Source organism: Myxine glutinosa, chromosome 1 (assembly GCF_964187855.1).
Source record: "Myxine glutinosa chromosome 1, kmMyxGlut1.1, whole genome shotgun sequence".
NCBI classification, from domain to species: Eukaryota; Metazoa; Chordata; class Myxini; order Myxiniformes; family Myxinidae; genus Myxine; species Myxine glutinosa.
In genome coordinates, this window is record NC_136261.1 from 401493295 (window position 1) to 401503079 (window position 9785).

Here is a 9785-nt window from a genome sequence, read left to right on the forward strand (position 1 = left end):
TTTTTAAGTTATCGCTTCTCGGCCTTTTGGCTTCGGCCTTTTGGCTGAGAGACCGATCGACCTGGCAGGAGTAATGCCCTGCCGGTGGATTAAGGGGTCTCACTCCTATTAAGAGGAGTGGTCCCACCTGTATGACCATGCATTGTGGCCCTTCGGGGGCATGATGCATGCGTTTGAATGACCATGTGCTTCCCCCTCGGGGTTGAGGCGCATGTGTATTGTTACGGGGACAGCCTTGTTGACGTTGTGCCTTGGCCATGGGGTCAAGGTGCACGTCCGAGGCTGTTCAAATGTTTGGACTTTTTACCTTTTTTTCATTGTAAAAAAGGCAGGCCTTCAGGCGGGCCCTAAACGTCTGTGTAGTATCTGTTCTTATCAGTTCAATAGCTGATATGTCTCGCAATGCGGGACTGGTCTATTAAATGGATTTTTGGTATCGGTAGTTGGATTCGGGGCTTGCTCCGTCCGCTCCACGTATCGACCCGGTATTGCAGTACCTCCGGGAACGGTGCACCGCCTTTGGGGGGATCTGGAAAACAAAGAAAAGATCCTTAAGGAGAAACTTCAAGATTTGCTTTTACAACTGGAGAGAAATATTTAAACTTGAAAACTCCAATATAGTCTATTTGCCAGCAATGTGAACCTGGAAATGTTGAGTACCCCAAATAGTCCGTGGGCTGAGTAGGGTTTACATGCACACCCCCCCCCCCCCCCCACAACTTAACTTCCCGGGTATGTCCATGTACCCCCCCACCCTAGGGGTTAGGAAAAACCATGTTAACAGAAAAAAAAACTCATTCCCAAGGTACCTCCCACGCATATTTTGATGTTACCCCCCCCCCCCCCTGTGTCAGTGATTTTTGAAAATTAGGGGTAGGCGAAATTCAAATGGCCATAACTTTTTACCTAGTCATCCTATGGTTGCATATGACCCCTCAAATTGTTTGTCCTGGGACACTCTTTACAATGATATGTGTTATATGCAAATGAGGTCACCAGAGGTCAAACTGAGGGAATGAATTTTTTTTTCTGTTAACATGGTTTTTCCTAACCCGTAGGGTGGGGGGTACATGGACATACCCGGGAAGTTAAGTTGTGGGGGGGGGGGGGGGGTGCATGTAAACCCTACTCAGCCCACGGACTAAAAGGTTTAAGTTAGAAATGTACAGTATGGGTTCCCAGCACTTAGAAACTGCCGGATGCTAACTTGCATATGTTGGGCAATTAGCATTAATAGCATTAACCCTATCAAACATAGGCCTGGGACACTGAAATGTATGTTTCGCTCTATTGCTCCACTTTTATTCACAGGTATTAGAGGTAACAAAGGCAAGTACCATACCAAACTAGAATAATATGACTATGGGTAAATAATATCCTCAAAATTAAAACACAAGTATACCCAAAATTATCAGAGCTGAAAAATATGTGCACTAGTTACACAACATAAAACTTCCATCAAGAAAGAGCGTCTTGCACTTCTACTACTCTGCACTGTTATAAAGCATATCCTCATCATAAAACTCATCCTCATCGTCTTCATCTTCTTCTCCTGACTCTACATTCTTGTCATATTGCTCTCCTTGCTGTGAGTGTGTGAGTGTTCAGGCCTCCCAATGATGCACCGACTAGCTCCTCCACACCTGTTGAATTCATCAGTTGTCCGATTGAGCCGATGAATGACACGAGAGCGTGCATCATCCCAGGTCTGAGAACCACTGATGACCATCGCTGCAGATCACTCCACTTGATCAGGCCAGCGATCACGTACAGCTGCATGTCAAACGTGATATGACTGTGGCTCATGCCAAGCTGCCTCAGTGATGTGTCTAAGTAGGCAATGGTACCGAGCACTGTATCAGGGTGGGCAGGGGGCGAGTCGAGCAGTGGTCCAAAGACACTTATCGTCTTCAGCTTTGGAGCACCGTCATCACCATTGCGATCTTGCACAACATTGTAGGCTGCCCAGTCCAGGGGAAGAGGGGAAGTGTGGAGCTGCGAGAGCCAAGCAGCATCCTTCTTCTGTGCTCTTGAAACGCTCTGTTTGATGGCGTCTTTGGAAAGCATCAGTTCTTGGGACTTCTTTCAGAGCTGGTGGAGTCATCTTCTTGGGGCCTGTGTAATGTTCAATGACAAAACTGCTCTTATGAGCTATACTAAGTTTCCCAGCTTCAAGCTTCGTCAGACGGGGTCGTTTCAGCGACATGACCTTACCACCAAGATATTATTTACCCATAGTCATATTATTCTAGTTTGGTATGGTACTTGCCCTTGTTACCTGTAATACCTGTGAATAAAAGTGGAGCAATAGAGCGAAACATACTGTTACAGATACGACTTTGATGGTATGGTGGGCCGAGCGGGATGGCCGCCGTATCCGTACAAGTTACCCGATTGTGCCCGAATGTTAACTAATCGCGCTACGCTGGCTCAATAGGAAAGAGAAGACACCCGGCTGGGCTATAATGACACAATACGACACCAGGGGTTCAGTTCTCAAGTATATTCGTACGGAAAAAGGTTAGATTACAAGGACAAGAGGGAAACATAGGAAGGTGGGCACTTAAACACACTCTTATATTAACCCTAGACAGACCACAGATAAACGGGACAAGGCTCACTCACACGGGGTTTGATGGCCAGGAAAGCGGCAGTCGATGGCTCAGGTGCACCTGGCTCAGGGACAGAATCGCGTACGTTGGTGTCCAGCAGATGCGGGGAGGTCGCTCAGCGCTCGTGGGTCGCGACTTTGGTGGAGATGCCGGGGAGGTCGCTCAGCGCTCGGGAGGGTGGCGTCTTGTCCTTCCAAGCTCGGGGCGCATCTCTAACGTCACGTCCGGCGCGGGGCCGCGTATATCCGGCGGGGAGTCACGCCCTCGCTCGTTAGCTCCGCCCCATATGGCATCGGCCCATGGCTTCTCATTGGGTGCGGGGGTTACCGGTTCCGCCCTTGACGAGGGGCCGACAGGGAGCCCCCTTCTGGGTAACCCCGTCGAGCACATGTTCAATGGCGGCCAACCGAGCCGGAGTGAGGACGCAAAGCCGCTGTTGTTGTGGTTGTTGTTGGAGCTTGAGATGATGGGAAGAGATGCGGGGAGGTATGGGAAGGTCCTAAACTCCTACTGGTGCCATATCATCACATTCTGGTGCAACGAAGAGTCATAATTAATGGAAACAAGTCCTTAACTGACATAGATTAAGAATAACTAGCAAGATGTCCTATAATTGTCTACGTGTGGTGCGGGGGACCTGGGCACGACATTTAATGGGGGAATGAAGGGGAAGATCGGCTCTAATGGGTGTTGTTTACAGACAATGGGACTAGGGAATGGGGTAAGGGGAGAGTTGGGGAGTATCGGAGAAGATAGGGGAATATTTACAAGCGGATATGGAGGTCAAATTCCATATTCGCAACATTGCACCCTTCTCTACCCTCGGGGCGTCCCGACCCGATAAATTTTTACCTACTTTAGTGTGGCACGCAATGTAGTTCCCTCTACTATTAACTCTACCCTGAGTGCGACAGTTTTACAGATATTCACAAATGAGTAAATATGTCCCCCTGCGACGTTGCACCCTTCTCCTCACAGAAACACACCCACAGGATAACCGAATCCGGAAAGAATCCTCAAACTAAACATACAGCCGGTAGGGAGCATTATTTACAAGACTACGCTGATATTTACACTACGATCCAGGACCTGTCTTTGGAGGAACACATGCAGATGTTATGCATAGAGAGAGCGCGCTTGCCAACATCGATACACCAACCCACGAGTGCTCTGTGGCCGACGGCCTTTAATAACGTGCAGAGCACCCTTTCCCAGCATCAAAAGCACCACCCCACCACCAATCGGTGCAGTCACCATTGTTCATTGGAATAAAAATAACTTCAACAACCCCTAACCCTGCAGGTGTCTCTTGCTCTTCTTGTGGTGCACTTGGTGTCAACTAAAAGTGGTTCACCTGTATGGCATAGGTGCCACGTTGACCCATAGGTCCATCCCCGGGTGGTGCTTGGCCGCAAACGAACTGCGGTCCATTGTGGGTGGCCACAACCATTGCGGTCCATATGGTGTATCGATCCAGGCAGCCAACAGCGAAAGTGCAGGCCCACAACTGCGTAGCCAGCACCTCTCTCTCCTCTCTCTCTACCCCAAAGCCAGATCCTCGGAGGTGGGAGACAAAAACAAGACAAGTGAGCAAGGTGGTAAGGGCGCAAAAGTGCACGCAATGCAAGGTGATGCACACTGGGGGCACATGGGAACCAGGTGAGACAGGTACGTTCCTACCGTACGCCCCCCCCACCAGGTAACCTACATGGCCCCTCCCTTACCCCTTACTGTATCAACAAAACACAACACTACCCATAAACATCTACTTTACAAATCAACAAACATCCCTACTGTCTTCCCCGTTCCTCCCATATACCAAATTCGTCTTCTCTCCCTCCTAACCAATCAAATTTGCCATTTTCAACTCTCATCAAAATTTGCCATTTTCAACTCAACATCAAAATTTGCCATCACCAATTCATCATCAGTCCCTCCTAGGGAGGGAGAGATGGAATCACCCCAATGTCTCATCCACGTCGTGATGCGTCTCACAAATCCAACAGCAATTCTCATTTCTGCAACACAACCAAAGAAAACACAGGTGTGGAGTCATCATCATCACCACAGGTAAGTGGCTGCGTATGGTGCGACAGGTTCATCAATCCTAACTATTTCCTAAATGACTTTAACAACTTTACACTACCCGGGGTCTTTCTCCGGCCAACCCATTGGCCCTCTTACACTATGGGTTCTAAAAACCAATTCCCATTGGCCAAACTGTGGTGCTCTTCAATTTGGGGTCTCACTCCCCCGATTCATCTCCCGGTGCCCTCGTACAATTTCTGGGCTGCGACGTGTACCTCTCCCAGTGGGTCTACCCACCTGCACACCTCCACCACTGCAGTTGCCTCCGAGCTTACCTGCTCCTTACCCTAACCTAACTACCAGGGGAAGGCCCTCTGGCTCTCTCCCCACTCCGTGCCCTCTCTGGCACTGGGCTGCCCGATCCACACCCGGGATCCTCAGGCACCCACTCACAACTACCGGCTCCCAGAGCCCACCTGCGGCCTCACCTGGCCGACATCCTCACAGTGGTGGAGTGCCCAACCAACTACACACACTAACAGGCTACACGCCCAGCCATTTCCACAACACTAATGCACCCATTCACAACACCATTCTGCAACCGCACCACAAATGCCAATATCCAACCACAATTTACCTGCACCCTCTACCTAACACTTACACTACCCGCCCCGGGTGCTCGTGAAAGGGGTCCACTCTTCCCCCATCCACACCTTCGCACCATGCACACCACTCCGTACCACTCACTCCAACTCTCTCCACACACCTGTACCTGCACACCTGTGCTCTCACACCTGGTGCCACCTGCACCCTTCTCTCCCCAAGCGCATTCGCGCTGATCCACACACTCACTACTCATACACTGCTCCACACACCTGTCCAGTTGCACACCTGTGCAATCACACCTGTTCAATTCTCACAAACACGGCATCATCTCAGCTAACTACTCCCTTCTGAAACTTGCGCTTCCCAGTCGTCCCTTTAAACTATTGCGCTCCCTCGTCATTATCATCCATACTAATCTACCTGCGTCCCCACTACAGGTATCAGTCACTAACTAAACCTTAACGTTACCTAATGTCAATCTCTTCTAGATCCCTACAATATAACCTAACCCACCCGGGCTAGTTTTCACTGCCATACACCCCATAAACTATAGCTCCTTTGCCCCACCTGTGAGGGATGGTGGATTTGCCATCCCACCACATCGGGGGTCTCTCACTACCAATTTTGCACATCAAATTTCAATAAATCAAAAATTTGCCAATCACTGCCCATCATCTGCCAATCATCAAATTTTGTTTTTCTCTAATTTTGGGTCCAAAACACTAACCTCATCACCCAGTCGACTCACTAATACCTCTCGGTGCGCCAATTCCTGTCCAAAGCCCGGCTTCGTAAAGCCAAACAATGGATGCTGGTTGTTTTGTGCCAGCGGCTGGATGCGTCCGGCACTCGGTGCAGGGACGGGGGCTTACCCGTGCCGAGATCCCACGCACCACCTCGGCGTGGAGCCATCCAATGTCCCGATCTCGACCTGCCGGCACGTCTCACCAAAAAGTGGTCGCCATGACGACCCTTTCTATCGGGCCGCCCGCTCCGCCTAGTGGAGCACGGACGCGGCCGTTCAAAGCGAGGCCCAGCACGCACCGAGGGCCCGATTCGGCTATAAGTCGTTTTAAACTCTACCCCGTCTAACGTCGATGCTTCACCTGCATGCTTACATCCCGCAGCCCGTTCCTTGCTCACACATCCAGCCGTTTCCATGCCCCTCGTACCGTTCCTTACACACCCAGGTACACCCATTCCACTCACCGCCTTGGTCACACACCTGACCACCGAACACTTTGGCACACATTCGTTGCTCGCACACCTCACCAATACACCGCTTCGCACCCCCTCCTCGGTCACCTCCTCTGTGACAATCACAGGTGTGCCCTCATTCGCACACCCAACCACGTGCCTCACCACCAATTCCAGCGTGCATTCCCACTCACGCTCTACCATTCCAGGTGTGCATCCTTCCATCCCAGGTGTACATCCTCGCTCACCTGTCACAACTAACTCACGCTCCATGTCACTCTCACTACTTTCACCTCCATTCCTGACAGCGCACTCACCCTTACTCTTGACAGCACACTCTTTCCCCATGCATCTGTCCGTCACACACCTTTCTCGCGCACACTCTCCCGTTACACCCTCTGTAACACTCACCACAGGTGGACACTCTTCCTTACTTCTGACAGCGCACTCTTTCCTCATGCACCTGTCCGTCACACACCTTTCTCGCGCACACTCTCCCGTCACACCCTCTGTAACACTCACCACACCACGCTTCCATGTGCTCCCTCGCACACGCGCTACGACCGACTCACTCTCGCCAGCACCCTCACTACTCCTTGGCACGCACTTTTTCCTCACACACCCCAGAGTCGGACTTTCTCGCACACCTCCTCTTTCGCACACCAGACCTGTCGCACACTTCACCAACGGCCTCTCACGAACACCCGGGTCTATCTCGACCCCCAAGCTTCTTAAATCCCCTGGCGCATCATACGCACGACCATATTGGTCACCACTTACACCGGGTCCTCTTCCTCTTCGCTTCTCCTCCATCACCTGCGAATCCCTCATCCGGTTAATGAGCACATCATCACGATCCAAACACAGACTTTGGACCAATTCTTTTATCTCCTCTTTTATCTCCTTGTTATCCCCTCTCCGTCGCTTCTTAATTTCGCTCACCCCTTCTTCCACTTCTTCTAATTTGTGCCTCACCTCTTTTATTCCCCGGTACGTCTCCTCAAGCTCGTCCTCTAAGGCTACCTTGACCGTTTCCATGTGCGTCCTCACCTGCCGGTCCTTCGTCTCCATTACCTCTATCACCTCGTCCAACCTCGTCAGGTCCTCATGTACCGTCTGGCACTCTTTTTTAATTACCCCTACGTCCTTTTTCATCTCCTTCTGTGTCGATTTTAAACCCTCTATTACCGCTGTGTTCTTCTTTACCTGGTCCCCCAGCTCCTTTTGTCCCACTGTCAGTTGTTCTACTCCCAGCGTCAACTCCTCTATACCACCTTGCAATTTTACAGTCCCCTTTCTCACCTCTTTCTCCATGCGCTCCTTACAGTGCCTCACCTCCTCGCGCACTCCTCCGACCTCCTCACTCACTCCTCTTCTGATCTCCTCTCCCATCACTTGCATCTCCTGCCCAGATGCCACCCTCATCTGCTCCATTTCCTCCCTGTGAGCATCCAGTTTGGTTTCTACCCCCATTCTGACCCCCTCTATCTGCTGCTCCATTTGTTTAACTTCCCTTTCCGCTTGGTCCCTCATGTCCCTCAATTTGCCTTCCATACTGTTTTCTAACCCCTCTAACCCATTTTTCACTCCCTCTATCTGATTCTCCTGGGCAGCCATTCTATTTTCTACCCCCATTAACCCATTTTTCACTTCTTTTATCCCGTTGTCTAACCCCTCAAAATTATTGTCTAACTTCTCAATTTTCTTGTCTAACTCCTCAAAATTATTGTCTAACTTCTCACCGGTACCCCTCGCTTCGTCCCTCATTACCCCCATTTGGTTTCCCATTACCCCCATTTGGCCCTCTAATCGCCCACTATCAACCCTCATTTGGCCCTCCATCCTATCCATTTTTGCATTCAGTTGGGTCAAGAATAATCTGAGGTCAAACCCGGTTTGCCCAGCGTCCCCAGCCGCCACCGCAGGCTCGCCCTCCGCGGCGACGCTATTTTGGGACCCTTCAACCACGTGAGCGAGCGCGCCATTTTGCGCGCCCGCTACTTCGTGCGTGACGGCGCTATTTTGCGAACCTGCCGCCCTCACTGCTTCGCTCTCCTCATGTCCCTCCATTTGGTCCTGGACCGACCCTACCTCACTCTCCTTTACCGGACCCCAGCCGTCTTGATCCGCCATAGCGCGACTTGCAAAATTCGAGTTTCGTAAAACAAAACAAATTTCGGCCGCTCCAAATTTTGACCAAATTTTTTTTTTTCCTCTATTCGTTTTTTTTTTTTTTTTCCTTCAAAATTTGGTCGGGCCTCGAATCTCACTCCCGACACCAATTGTTACAGATACGACTTTGATGGTATGGTGGGCCGAGCGGGATGGCCGCCGTATCCGTACAAGTTACCCGATTGTGCCCGAATGTTAACTAATCGCGCTACGCTGGCTCAATAGGAAAGAGAAGACACCCGGCTGGGCTATAATGACACAATACGACACCAGGGGTTCAGTTCTCAAGTATATTCGTACGGAAAAAGGTTAGATTACAAGGACAAGAGGGAAACATAGGAAGGTGGGCACTTAAACACACTCTTATATTAACCCTAGACAGACCACAGATAAACGGGACAAGGCTCACTCACACGGGGTTTGATGGCCAGGAAAGCGGCAGTCGATGGCTCAGGTGCACCTGGCTCAGGGACAGAATCGCGTACGTTGGTGTCCAGCAGATGCGGGGAGGTCGCTCAGCGCTCGTGGGTCGCGACTTTGGTGGAGATGCCGGGGAGGTCGCTCAGCGCTCGGGAGGGTGGCGTCTTGTCCTTCCAAGCTCGGGGCGCATCTCTAACGTCACGTCCGGCGCGGGGCCGCGTATATCCGGCGGGGAGTCACGCCCTCGCTCGTTAGCTCCGCCCCATATGGCATCGGCCCATGGCTTCTCATTGGGTGCGGGGGTTACCGGTTCCGCCCTTGACGAGGGGCCGACAGGGAGCCCCCTTCTGGGTAACCCCGTCGAGCACATGTTCAATGGCGGCCAACCGAGCCGGAGTGAGGACGCAAAGCCGCTGTTGTTGTGGTTGTTGTTGGAGCTTGAGATGATGGGAAGAGATGCGGGGAGGTATGGGAAGGTCCTAAACTCCTACTGGTGCCATATCATCACATTCTGGTGCAACGAAGAGTCATAATTAATGGAAACAAGTCCTTAACTGACATAGATTAAGAATAACTAGCAAGATGTCCTATAATTGTCTACGTGTGGTGCGGGGGACCTGGGCACGACATTTAATGGGGGAATGAAGGGGAAGATCGGCTCTAATGGGTGTTGTTTACAGACAATGGGACTAGGAATGGGGTAAGGGGAGAGTTGGGGAGTATCGGAGAAGATAGGGGAATATTTACAAG

The 9785-nt window shown here is 51.1% G+C and overlaps 1 pseudogene; it reads left to right on the forward strand.

The window, feature by feature from the left end:
- The first annotated feature begins 303 nt into the window (after positions 1-303).
- LOC144889934 (U2 spliceosomal RNA) lies at positions 304-519 on the forward strand (annotated as a pseudogene).
- The last annotated feature ends 9266 nt before the right edge of the window (positions 520-9785 follow it).